General features: G+C 43.7%; 1 protein-coding gene across 1 annotated transcript in view; it reads left to right on the top strand.

Moving 5' to 3' along the window:
* Positions 1 to 7,249: 7,249 nt before the first annotated feature.
* The window catches only part of Lypd6 (LY6/PLAUR domain containing 6), a 143,670-nt gene continuing 137,559 nt past the window's right edge, over positions 7,250 to 13,360 (top strand). The window contains exon 1 of the mRNA XM_055600993.1: positions 7,250 to 7,311. The gene's annotated coding sequence lies outside the window, so the exon portion shown is untranslated. The remainder of the gene's footprint in view (positions 7,312 to 13,360) is intronic.

The raw sequence follows: 13,360 nt of genomic DNA, 5'->3' as shown, positions 1-13,360 counted from the left end.
GGAGAACATATTTTGAGATGGTGGCAGCGTCACTGGGAGGAAAGATGTGGTGTGCCAAAGTAGCTACTCTGAAGGGGACACACTGATCTGAATTTAAAATTTTGTTTTATTCCTGTAAAACCCCAACCCTGTCTTCATTTGTATCTGTTTATGCATCTAACTAATATTTATTGCTTATCTACTCTGTGAGCCAGCATTAGAGGCATCATTGGTAATATTTCAGTGTATAAGATGAGCGTACTCTGAGTAGAATTTTCAAGCAATTAACTCATGCATTTCTATAGTAGGTAAAATGGAGTTTAGCTCAGTGCCAATGGCTTGAAACCCACAACAAAGGTTAAAACAGTCGCCTTAGGTAACTTTTCGTTATCAGACCCCAGAGAGCCTCCATCAACACAAGAAATCTTGAGAACTTTATTTTGCCTCTCTTCTATTCCTTGGTTTTCTCCTTTTAGATTTTATCCTCTGTTTGTCTCCTTTCTCTCTTTCTCTCTCTCTCTCTCTCTCTCTCTCTCTCTCTCTCTTTCTGTATGTGTGTGTGCACGCACGCACACACACACAGGTACTGAAGGAGATGAGAAGAGGATGATTCCCTGGATCTGGAGTTACAGTTGGTTGTGGACTGCCTGACATGGGTGGTAGCATCTCAACTCAGGTCTTCTGTGAAAGCATCAAACATGTGAAAACAGGGGCTGGAGAGATGGCTCAGTGGTTAAGAGCACCATCTGCTCTTCCAAAGGACCCGGGTTCAATTCCCAGCACCCACTCGGCAGCTCACAACTGTCTGTAACTCCAGTTCCAAGGGATCTGACACCTTCACACTAATGCACATAAAATAAAATAAACTATTAAAAATAAATAAATAAAACTGTTCTTAAAAAAAAAAAAAACACTGCCCCATCTCTCAAGCTATGCCATTCTTACCCAGTGTTTATGTATGCTCTGCCCTTTGACTCCATTTTTCTTTTAGTTGCATTTTTAGTTACATTAGTTTCATTTGAGATACAAAAATGTTGCTTATGGCAATGGACCACTCTTTTTCTTCTGGAGTAGTGCTCCATTTTGTGGGCACAATATAGTTTATTCCAAGTTAAAGAAACTGTGGGTGTTTTAAAATTTTGGTGATAAAATTACTACAAAATTTGTACACAGTTTTCTCTGAGCATAAACTTTCCATTCACTTGGATGGACTTTCAGAAATGGGATTGATAAGTTCCATGATTGGGTATATATTGCATTTTATAAAGCTGCCAAATTTTATAATATATATAATTTTATAATATATATATATTTGGTGTGGCCATAGCATTTTTCATTTTTGGGTGAGCTTCACTGTTTTTCATTGAAAATAGTTATTTTTCATAATATATACTCTTATTACATTTCGCCCTCTCCTTACTCCTCCCAGTTCCTCCCCTCCTTTTCTACCATCCAGATGCACACCTTTACTGTCTTAGAAAACAAACAGGCATCTAAGAAATAATAAAACAACAACAACAAAGAAACAAACAAACAAAAATACAAGTTAGACTATGAAAAACAACTAAACAAGAAAAAGAGCCAAAGAAAATGCACAAGAAATGCACATAAATGCAGACACAGGTATTCACAATTTCAGGAATCCTATAAACACCCAAACCAGAAGCTATAATGTATATGAAAGGAACCTGTAAGGTAGAAAATAAAATAATAAAATCCAATCACCTTGACTCAACATTATGAAACAAATAACCTCCAAAGGTGCCATGTTTGTTTTGTGTTGGCCATCTGCTCTTGAGAATGAGAATGGTTTGTTTCCACAGTGAGACTCTCTTGGTGAAAGCAAATTTTTTATTTTTAAGTGGCTACCAGTTGGAGATAGCTTCTGGGTTAGGCATAGGGTCCTTTCTTTACTTCTCCTTTCCTCTCTAGGACCCTATCTGGTCAGACCCATGTAAGCCCTGTACATGCTGCCTTAGTCTCTGTGTCTCTTAGTCAGTATCTTATTGCTGTGAAGAGACACCATGACCACGGCAACTCTTATAAAGAAAAACATTTAATTGGGGTGGGCTTACATGTTCAGAAGTTTAGGCCATTATCATCATGGCAGGAATCATGGAGTCTGGAAGACAGACACAGTCCTAGAGAAGGAGCCATGCGTTCTATATCTGGATCAGCAAGCAGCAGGAAGAGAGAGTGAGTCCCTGGACCAGCTTGAGCTTCTGAAACCTCAAAGCTCAGCCCCAGTGACACACGTCCTCAGCAAGGCTGCACCTACTCCAACAAGGCCACATGTCCTAATCCTTTCAAATAATGCCACTTCCTATTAGTCAGTGGGGACCATTTTCATTCAAATTACTAGGCTGTGAGTTTATATGTGTGCCAGTACTGTTAGGTTAGAAAGACTTGATTCCTTAGTGTCCTCCATCCTCTCTGACATTTCTTCTTCTTCTTCTTCTTCTTCTTCTTCTTTTTCTTCTTCTTCTTCTTCTTCTTCTTCTTCTTCTTCTTCTTCTTCTTCTTCTTCTTCTTCTTCTTCTTCTTCTTCTTCTTCTTCCAAAGAGTTCTCTCAGCCCCAAGGGGAGCTATTTGATGAAGACTTTCCTTTTATGGCTGAGTGTTCAAAGATTTCTCACTCTGCATATTGATTGGGTATGGATTTCTATATTTGTTCACATCTATTGCAGGAGGAAGAGTCTCTGATGATGGCTGAGCAAGGCACTGATCTATGAGTATAGAAGAATTGTTTTTTTTTTTGCTACATTCATCTAGATTAGTTAATTTATTTGGCTTTATCCTAGGTCCCTGGTCTATCTAGTCTTTGGTTCTTGGCCACCCAGGTGGTGTTGGGTATGTGTTTTATATCATGAAGTGGGCCTTAACTCAAATGAGATATTGATTAGTGGCATCCACAAGTTTTGTGCCACTTTTGAACCAGTGAATCTTACAGGCAAGTCACTCTTGTGTATAGAAGGGTTTCTATCCTTTGGTATCAGACAGAGTACCTTCTGGTACCATGACTACTAATCCATAGTGGTGACAGCTCTAGGTACATTTCTTTGTGTTCAGCAGTGGTACAGATGTTGTCTTTGACAATAGGGACTCACTCTCAGTTTTTGGAGTACTATCAATAGTGGCTATATTTTGCAGGAACATATGAGTTGTCATTCATCAGCACTTGGCATTGATTTTTTTTTCCACCTTTCTTACAGTTATGCTAACAAATGTGTAGTGTATCTCACATGGTGGTTTTATTAGCATTTCACTAATGACACTGAACATCCTTTGATGTGCTACTTAGCATCTGCATCTCTTTTGCCCCTTTACTGTAGTTGCTTGTTTGTTTTCTTATTGTTGAGTTTTTAGAGCTCTTTGCATATTGGCTACAAATCCAATGTCAGGAGTAATTACAAGGATTTTCTCCCAGTCTGTATTTGCCTTTTTGGTCTTTTGATGGGGTTATTTTGTAAAGAAAAATGCCTTTATTTGGACAAAGTTCAATTAAGGTTTGTTTGTTGTTTGTTTTTTGGATTGTGCTTTTAATTTGTTCATCAATTTTCAAATTTCAATCCTTGGATTTTTATGTTGAAAGCAAATTTTGTTTAAAAAGACAGATGAGAAAGAAAAGAACAAATTTCTTTAGATGACTTACAAATAATTCATTAACTCTATCTCCTAAATATGAATCAAGTAGAAAGATATCAGAGAGGTTATGCAGGAAGAACTAAGATTAGATGCACAAGGCAAGGCTCTGATGATAATATTCACCACATAGAACTGGGATCCGTGGACAATAATGTGTTAAAACAGGAGTTATAATACATCTGGCGTATGCATTTAAAACTTTATTTATTCTCCCATGTATTTACTTAACATTTTCTCTGAGCACCTGCTATGAGCCAAGCTCTAGGGTCTACATGGGTATACACAGAAGCATGTAATGAAAGACGGAAGTGCCGCTAACTGAATAAAGAGAAAGACTGTAACACAGCTCGCTAAGAAATGTGACAGACACACGTTCAAAGCAAACCTGGCTTCTTTATGTAGATGTCCTGATTCCATCACGCTTATCTCAGTATGAAATTATTTGTTTGTGTGACGACTTGATTTAAAGTCTGTCTCTCCTGTGGCACACTCCAGGAGAATAAATACGATATATGCTTCCTTCATCGTGCCTGACACGTAGCAGGATCTGGATTAATAATCATTGAATAAATAAAGTGCTTGTTCTGGAAGCGTGGTGAGGAGGGGTGCCAATTCTGCCCCTGGTAGCTCTGATTAAGAAGGTGACACTGGAAGTGAATCTTGAAGCAGAGCTAGAAACTTGCTGTCAGAGAGGTAGAGGGGTGTCCTATGCTTCTGTGATGTCTCAGACATAGGTGACTGTCCACCTTGCCTCAGGGGATGAGGGTCAAGGGGGGTCACCATGAGAGGCTGGCTCGCACAGGGAAGGTCAGAGAGAGATGGCAGCATGGTGACCACTAGGTAGAATGGGTTAAAGGCTGTTGTACATTCTGGTCAGACAAGGTGAGGATGTCAGTGTCAGTTGAGGGGTCAAGAAGGGACTAATCTTAGAGCTACTCTACAAACAGGATTATGGGTCTTGATGGTAAGATACAAACAGTGGAATAGAAGGATTTAGAATTTTTAGCTTCTCTGATGCCTGAGGAGTAATGGATATTGGTAGTTGATCAACATTTTTCTAATACTAAATTTTTATTAGAAAGTACAACAAACTACAAAGAATGAAACTAATAATTATCCATTATTTTAATATATAAAGATAATCTGGAGTTTAACATGCATGTCCTTTGTTTATTCTGAAATACATTACATAAATCAGCCTATGGATTTAACTTTTCTCCTTCTAGCCTCATCAAGTGTTATAATATAGCCGAATGTCAACAATAACTTCTCTTTTTCTTCTTTCTTTCTTTCTTTCTTTCTTTCTTTCTTTCTTTCTTTCTATCTTTCTTTCTTTCTTTCTTGTCTTGCTTTTGTTCTCTTTATTCTTGAGACAGCATCTTCTTATGTTGGCCTGGCTGGCTACATAATATCACTCACTATGTAATATCAAGTTGGCTTTGAACTCATAATGAGCTTCTCACCTCTGCCTTGTGAGTGTTGGGATTAGGAGCATGAGCTACCATGTCCACTCTGAACATTATTTAGAATCCAAAGATTAAGATTTTACATAATATCTTCTAAATTCATTAATTAATTTTTGTGATGATATGCATCAAACCAGGCTTCTTAGATGCTAGGAACGGGTTCTATTATTAGTTAAAGGCCTAGTCCTGAATACTTTTTTTTTCAATAAGGTGAAGTAGGCTTATAGTAGAGAACTGCCAAAGCCAGAAGTTTTGCTGTGGCAGTTGTTAACACCTGACACACTGTCATTAATCACATATTTTAATCTACAGGTGTAACCTGCCCACATACTTAAAGTTCCCAAGATAGGGATATATCCCAAAGAGGCTCAAGTACACAACAAGGACATTTGCTCAACCATGTTTGTGGCAGCTTTATTCGTGATAGCCAGAAGCTGGAAACAACCCAGATGCCCCTCAATTGAGGAATGGATACAGAAATTGTGGTACATCTACACAATGGAATACGACTCAGCAATTAAAAACAAGGAAATCATGAAATTTGCAGGTAAATGGTAGGAACTGGAAAAGATCATCCTGAGTGAGGTATCCCAGAAGCAAAAAGACACACAGGGCATATACTCACTCATAAGTGGATATTAGACTTATAGGATACACCTACTAAAATCTGTACAACTAAAAGAACTAATCAAGAAGGAGGACTCTGGCTAAGTGCTCAAACCCCATACAGAAAGGCAGAGAGGACGGACATCAGAAGAAGATGCAAATTCCAAATGCTGAGCCCTGTGGGAAGCCGAAGACAGCAGCAAATCCTTGTTTGCCAAAAGGGGCACTCATTATTTTCATGGGCTTGAATCCCAAGACTGTGTAAGTGTGCAAAAGCTTGTGCACAAACATAAACTGAGAAAAAAAATGCTGAGGCCCCGAAGCTGTTGATCAAAAATATCTTATTATAGGTTATTTCAAGTGGTGCTGTTGGTGGCAAGACGGGAGACGCTATGTAAAAAGTACATTTTTTTTTTTTTTAATTGTTGGGAGAGAGTATGCTGTGGGGAAGGACAGAGGCAGTGGGATTCAGAGGAGACCTATAATAGTTCCAGAAACAGAGAGCTCAAGAGGACTCTTGAGGGACTCAGGAGGCACACTGTTTTCTTGAGAACAGTCCTACAGGCCAGGCGCAGGCAGAGCAAGCAGAGGCCAGGGGAAGGCTGGTCCCCAGCTTCCCGCCTGAGGGTGGACCCATGGAGTCCTTCCTTGGGTACCCCAGCTCCCTGCCCTCCTTTGGAACTGTCCAGAGGAGTAGTGATGGATCCCAGGCTGAGAAATCCAGGAGTTACTAACGGCAGTTCTTAAGAAAGGGAAAGGCAGGAGGGGCAGGAGAGAGGGGGAAGAAAGAGAGAGAGAGAGAGAGACGCAGAGTTGAGGTGTCTGCGCCGGGTGTTTCTTAGAGAAAGGGTCTGACACTGTAGAATTTTACTCGCATTTCCCTCACCACCCCACACCCCAACATCCTGATTTCTGTGTCCAGTCCAAGTCCTGACTATTTTCCACCGTCCAGCCCACAGCCCATCTTCTCCATTGTGAAAGTCAAGTGGCTTCGGGTGTGGAGCCTGGCCTTTATGCCCAGCGAGTTTCACCCCAAAGAACGGTTGGGTGGGAGATCTGGCCTGGGGCGCTGTCGCTCAGCAGTGGTCGGGACGTGTGGCTGCTGGCCACGGCGAACAGCGCGGCTAGCGGTAGGCGGGGTGGGGTGGGGGCGCACAGGAAAGGACCAGCAACCTGAGCAAACAGATGGCCGTGGATGCTCCGTGGGAACCGGCTTCCCGGACAGGTCCCGAGTGCCCCCCTTTTCCGCCACCTGTGAGCCGCGGTCCTCTGCCTGAGTTTGCAGACTTGACCACAGGGGTGGGGTGGAGGGGCGGGTCTCCGAGAGTTGGGCGGCGCGCGCCAGGCCAATGAACGCGTCCCGCAGAGGGCTCGGCTCCTCCTGCGCGTGCTGATTGGCCCCGCGACCCTCGAGGCCGGGCGCGGGTGGGCGTGGCTCCCCCTCCACCGCCCCACGCCTCCCACCCGCCGCGCTCTCGCCCTCCTTCCCCTCCTGCGCTCCCGGCTCGGGCCGCGCGCACAGGCGGCGCTCCGCATTGCACAGGCGGGGGTCGCCGCAGTATTCCTGGGATGGGGCAACGGGCTGCCTCTGGCGGCAGGGACGCGTGCAGCCCGGGTGAGTATGGGGGTTTGGGGGACAGTCCGGGCTGGGGGTTGTGGGGGGGGGGGTACAAAAGGAAGCGCCGGGTGCGGGCGACCGGGCGTGCCAGCCCCGGCCGGGACTGTCCTGCGGGGCGGGAATCGCGGCCACTGAGCTCCGCGGTGGGCAGAGAGAGCTGAGCGCAGCAGGCAGGTCGGGAGTGCGCCCCGCACGCGCCGCGGAGGGATGCAGATGTCAGGAGCTGCAAGTTCAAGGCTGGGGGAGCTTCCCCGGCTGCGGGCGGCCCGCACACCGAACTCCCGCTGGAGTGAGTTTCCCCGCGGCTGAGCGACCGCGCCCCACGTGTTGCTGCTGCCCGGCTTTGCCCACCCGAGGCGGCTGTGGGAGGTGCGGCCGGCTAGGGCACCGCCCTGCTGCTGGGCCCTGCGACCACCCACCCCGGCGACCCCGGGTGGGCACTGCCGAGAAAGTGGGGACGGCACCTAGACTTGATTTTTGCTCTCTTCTCAGGTTACAGTGGTTGGGTCGGTTCCTATTTGACTGAGCATTTAATTTCAACAGCACCCTATTTGTTAGTCTGTGTGACTCATTTTGATCCCGCCACGGAACTCCTCTTACTGTCACCTGTCCGGTCCCGTGGCTCAAAACTTGATGCTTGGGCATAGTTTTTTATTCGGGATGGACACGGGTATCGCTAGGACGACAATGAACTTGCCATTCTTGGGAACAAGGACTTGTTTTAACTTGGAGGCGCTGGGGAAAAGAGCAGCGATTTGTGTTAGCGATTTGGTGACCCGGCACTGACCACCCAGAGCACAGGACGAAGAGAATTGTAGGTGTGCCCCTTTGGTAAGCTACCCAAGGTGTGACTTCCAAACTTCAGTTTTCTCTGTGGGAAGAGAGGGACTTCAGGTTCTCCTGCAGGAAGTGTTTCTTGTTAAATTGGCCCGTGGTTTCATGTGCTCTGCTCTGGGCAGCTCTGGGCAGCAGTGTCTGGGAGATACCAGAGCAACTTACTTAAAGCCATTACATTTTCTTCCAAGAGACGGGAACTCTTAAGTAGCTGTTAAAAAAATCTGAATCTGTGTCGATTTCTCGAGACAGCTCACGTGTACCAAGTTTGCAAAAGGTATTTGTGCAGTCATCCATGAAACAGTTTAATGTACATTGATGTTAGACCTATTTGAATGCAAAACATCTACACCTTTTTGGTTTTATTTTGCACCTCATCCAAAGGCAGCTAACTGAAGGGGGACTTAAAAGAGGCGTCCTTGCTTAAACAGCAGTTTACAGCACTCTGGTCCTGGGAATGCACAGTAGCCTTCCAAGCTTGTAGGCACACAAAGCCTGCTATGAATAGTACTGTACGGGTTAAAGATATTAGAAATGTTTCCAGACCTACCCAAAAGGGTTGTCATGGGGCTACAGTGTGAAGCTGTTGAGAAGCTTTGTAAGGTGTACGTTTGTGATGTGAAACGAATAATGGGACTCATCCTAGGTGTGTATGACAAATAAAAATGATAGCATATATTGTCTCGTACGGTATAGTTTAGGTGATGTGTTGAAATATCTGTGAGGAAGTAATACTTTTTCACTCCCATTCTCCAGGTGGAGTAATTGAGGCCTTCTGTTTGATTTTTTTTCCAAGGTGAATCATAGTGCTCAAAAAAAGATAGTTTCTGAATTCTTCCCTTACCTCATCTGTATTTCTTGTCCCCGGTCCCTTTTTAAATTCCCACCTTCACGACTTACATGGTTTCTGTTTGCTGGTCTCTGATTTTTGTACCTCTTTTGATAGTTCAACCCGTAGCTCCAGGACATTATGTACCATTGCGGACAGGCACTGTTGTCTGTTAAGTGTCACTTAGCTTCCACTAAAGCGTGGCTGATGGAGACTTAAGGAGAAAGCTAATAATGGCTTTAAGGAACCACTGTTTTCACGAGGTGATAAAGATATGAGTAGTCAGACCCTAAAGAATGGAATGCTCACCGGAGTGTTTCAGAAAGATCAGGGAGCATGCCAGGGATGCCTGAGAAAGGACGCACATTTTCTTCTTCATAAGTAGAAACTCCTCACTGGCTCTGCACACAATTTACAGTGAAACGATGACCGACTTCTTTTTCAGTTCTGTTATTCCTATGACTCAAATCAACCCAGAATTTCTATAGGGAAAAAAATATTCAGCGTTGAAAAGTCTTGGAGAGAGGCAGCGGAAGACACTGGTGAAAGATAGCTGACAGATTTCTGCCTATCTATTTCTTAAGGACCCATCACTTGCAGATACTTTCTTGGCAAATCATGGCCCAGTCTGTTTACTTGGGATAATAGTGTTTAATGAGATTTATGAGGTTAATTTTGTTTGCATTAATGTAGGTGCATATTGACTCTACAAGTCCTATTACTTAGTTAATAGTGGGGGCTTTAGATTCAGGTCTTCGCTGTGAGACTTCAGGAAGTGATCGGACCACTCTACCTTTCGATTTCCTTGCAAGGATGGAAAATGAGCGTATTTCATGCAAGTTTGTTTGTGAGGTGTTTATTGACATTCTGGTGGCAGCGGCTCTGCGCCAGGCGCTGCTGATGGTTACGGCCTAGCAGCTGAACCAGATGTTGTAATGCACTTCACTGTGGGGTGTGGTCCCTGGGAAGTGCCCCATGGCTGGTAGCTGTTGGTACCATCCCTTCATTCAGGAGCTGCTCACTTATTGATTCCTAAATAAAACACAGATTGTAGTATGTAATGAAAAGCAGTTCTTATTCGGCATGGGAGAGGGCATGCCAAAGAAGGAGGTCAAGTACATAACCATCCCATAAAAGGGAATGCAGGGCTCACACAGTGGGGGGAATAAAGGAAATACTTGAAAATCAAGTGAAACTTGAGAAAATGCAGTCTATGGAAATTACCTTATAGGTACCCAAATGTAGTAGGAAAAATAAAGGTCTTAGACCAGAGTGATTTAAAACACTGAATATGTAGGTGACAAGTAAATAAGAGAATGCCCAAATACATGTAATAAAGGGACTATTATTATTGAAGGGCTGGCTTATTAAGTTATTATTACAATATATCACCAAAAAGGGTGATATATTCTTTGTACAATAGATATGAGATGACCAGAAATGAATTTGTGAAAGGTCATTGCGATAGAGAGTTGAGTGCTGTGCAGTGAGGGACTGGTGGACTTTTGTATACCAAACATGTATTCAGAGGCCAAGAGAGACAAAATAGAGTGTAAATGAATTCTTCGCTTCTGTTTCTGCTGAGTAAGATTTCTGCACGTGGGCTCTCTTCAGCAGTCCACACACTGGAGATAATAGATCAAGAAGCAGCATGTGCTCAGAAGACTCCAGACCTGATCAGCAGACTAGATACAGATAAATCACCGAGGCCAGATGACCTTCACCCAAGTGTGTGTGTGTGTGTGTGTGTGTGTGTGTGTGTGTGTGTTCAAGAGGGACACTTGGTTCCTGTGAACATTTGTGAGGCATCAGCTTGTGCCCTGCAGGGCTCCTGTCAGGAAACAAGCTTCAGGAAACATCCTTGGGCCATCGCATCAGACTGTGTCCTTGTGTGTGACATAAGAGTATCAGTTTTAAGAGCAAACAGATGATGATAAATAATGACTTATTTTGGAAAGAGAGAAATTAGGATTAGAGAGTGGATTGGAAAATAGGTTTGTTAAAATGTTACAGAAAATGTGTTTTTTAAATCTTTCAGAAAGCCCTATTAATTGACATGTCCCAGTTTCTTCCCTATTTGCAACCTTTTGCTGGGAATGGGAAGTGGGCCAAGCAGCAAGCAAAGCAGAGATCAGTAGGCACTTCTGAGCAGACAAATAGCCTCTTCCAGGAAGTAGTTTGGACATGGTCATGTTTAACGCCATTGCAGATGTGTGCAGATAATGGGCCACACTTAGGGTAAGGCCACACTGTTCACGCGACTCTATAGGATCAACTTAAAGGACAGCCTGAATGGGAAGGAAAAGAATAAGATTAAAGCCAGAATGGAAGATTAAAGATAAGTGTACTTGAAAAAGCAATTCCTAGTGTGCTTATGGGATATAGTTTTCAAGTCTGTCCCTAGCAGCTAATAGCATAACCGGGTGGTATCTCTAAGCTCTCCTTTTTAATGAAAATGTTCAATGCAAAGAAAAGAGGAGCGTTGGTATGGTGCTATTTTTAAAGGTATGCAATTGAGTAAGTTTATCTAAAATTACCTTGTCTGGTCACCTATCACTCTATAGAAAAACCTTTAAAATATTAGCAATGACTATTAGTCTTTTAAAAACTTTAGCATTAGTGTATGAGTATGTGTACGCCTCTCTCTCTCTGTGTGTGTGTGTGTGTGTGTGTGTGTGTGTGTATGTGTGGTGTGCACATGCTTCTGTGCCCTGTGTGTGCATATAGAAGGCAGAGCAGGACACTGGGTGTCCTCCTCTGTCACTCCTTGGCTTATTGCTTTGAGACAGGGTCTCTCAGTGACTGGAAGCCTGTTCTTTAAGCAAGGCATGATCTGCCTGCATTTACACAGCAAACGCATGCTGTCATTCCTGACTGTTTACATGAGTGCCAGGGAAGCAAACTTGGGTCCTCATGCGTGCAGAGCAGATGTTCTTAGCCACTGAACCATGTCCTCAGCCCTCGATCAAAATTTTCTACAATGCCTGTGATGCATTGCTCTTATAAAGAACTATATTGTAGAAATAGGTATACTGCTCTAAGTGTTGATTTCACGTGGTCTTGCTATAAAGAAGGACTCACTTGAGTGGGGATCAATTTTTTCTTTTCTGTCTCTTAACATTTGGATAAGAGTCTGAGTGCCCACTGCTCTGGATTCTTTCTCTGAAGGGCAGCATGTTGACAAGAATGTTTTCTGGGCTTTTTGTTCGACAGTAGTACTTTTATAGATAGTCACAGCTGGCCAAAACCTAGCGGGGTTCTGTTTGTTGTAGCTCTTAGGCTATGAAGAACCAAGACTTCAGGCCACATAAAAACAGGGGCCAATTTGCTTCTCACCTCCTAGAGGATTAGTACTTACCTTGGTACAGCACATAGAGAAATCTCCCAGGAGTAAGTGCTGCTGAGTGTCTTGAGCTGCCTGAAGGGGCTGACAGCCTCAGAGATTCACAGCGATGTGAATAAGGAGTTCAGGAGGCTGTTTACCCTATGACAACAGCACGATTCACTGGTCTTGATTTAGTCTTGTGTCTGGTCGTTTTCTTGGCTTTTCTTGAATCTTGAAAGTGGCAGTTGTTCATCTTTGTGGACATCTTTGTAGACTCTACCATAACTTTGACATCTGATCTATCTCCTGCAGTTTTGTCCCCCTGTCTTCTTTGAGGTTTCCATGACTGGGGACTGGTACTTTCTTTGCTCTGGGTTTTGTCTGTCCCTCAGTCCTTGGTTTGGGTTCACCTTGTGTCTACACTGTGGCCCCCAGTATGTACCTGTACAGCTGTCCTTGACTCTTTTTGGTAAAGACAAGCTTTTTGTTTTTACAAGGGGTCATTTGTTATATGCAAACTATTAACTATCATGTATTGATTTTTGATGGTCTGCCTCTTGGTACCCTTTCCAATGGATGGGTTAGAAAAACAAATGCGGTCGTGTCAAGGAGTGGGGCCTTTGGTGCCCTGCCCCATGTATTGGTGCCTTCACAAAAGAGATCGAAAAAGCATGCCTCCTGCCCCGCAGCCATGTGGAGATGAGTAGGAGGTGCCATGAGAGAGGCAGAAGGTGAGCCCTCAGCAGGCAGGTGCCTGCCTGTGGGTCCCCCTCCTCAAAACCTCTAAGCAGGAAATTCCACTCGTTTGTGAAGTAACTGTCTTAGGCATTTTGTTACGGCAACTTGGGCGGATTAGACAAATATTAATACTTGATTCCTACAAGGGATTTAACATCTTAATAAGGGATTGTGATCAAAATAACGTTCCAGCTATTGTCATAAAGACGGTTAGGAGAGGAAATCCAGATGTTTATCTTGTCCTTATGTAAAAACCTGTTGTGTATGTCGTGGCATGCCACTCTTCCTGTCATTTCACAAAGCTGGGTGACACAGGGTCA

Source organism: Psammomys obesus, unplaced genomic scaffold, assembly GCF_907164565.1.
Source record: "Psammomys obesus unplaced genomic scaffold, mPsaObe1.curated_primary_1811, whole genome shotgun sequence".
In the NCBI taxonomy this organism is placed as follows: domain Eukaryota; kingdom Metazoa; phylum Chordata; class Mammalia; order Rodentia; family Muridae; genus Psammomys; species Psammomys obesus.
The sequence above is the reverse complement of the archived record's forward strand: the minus strand, read 5'-3'. Positions and strand labels throughout refer to the sequence as shown.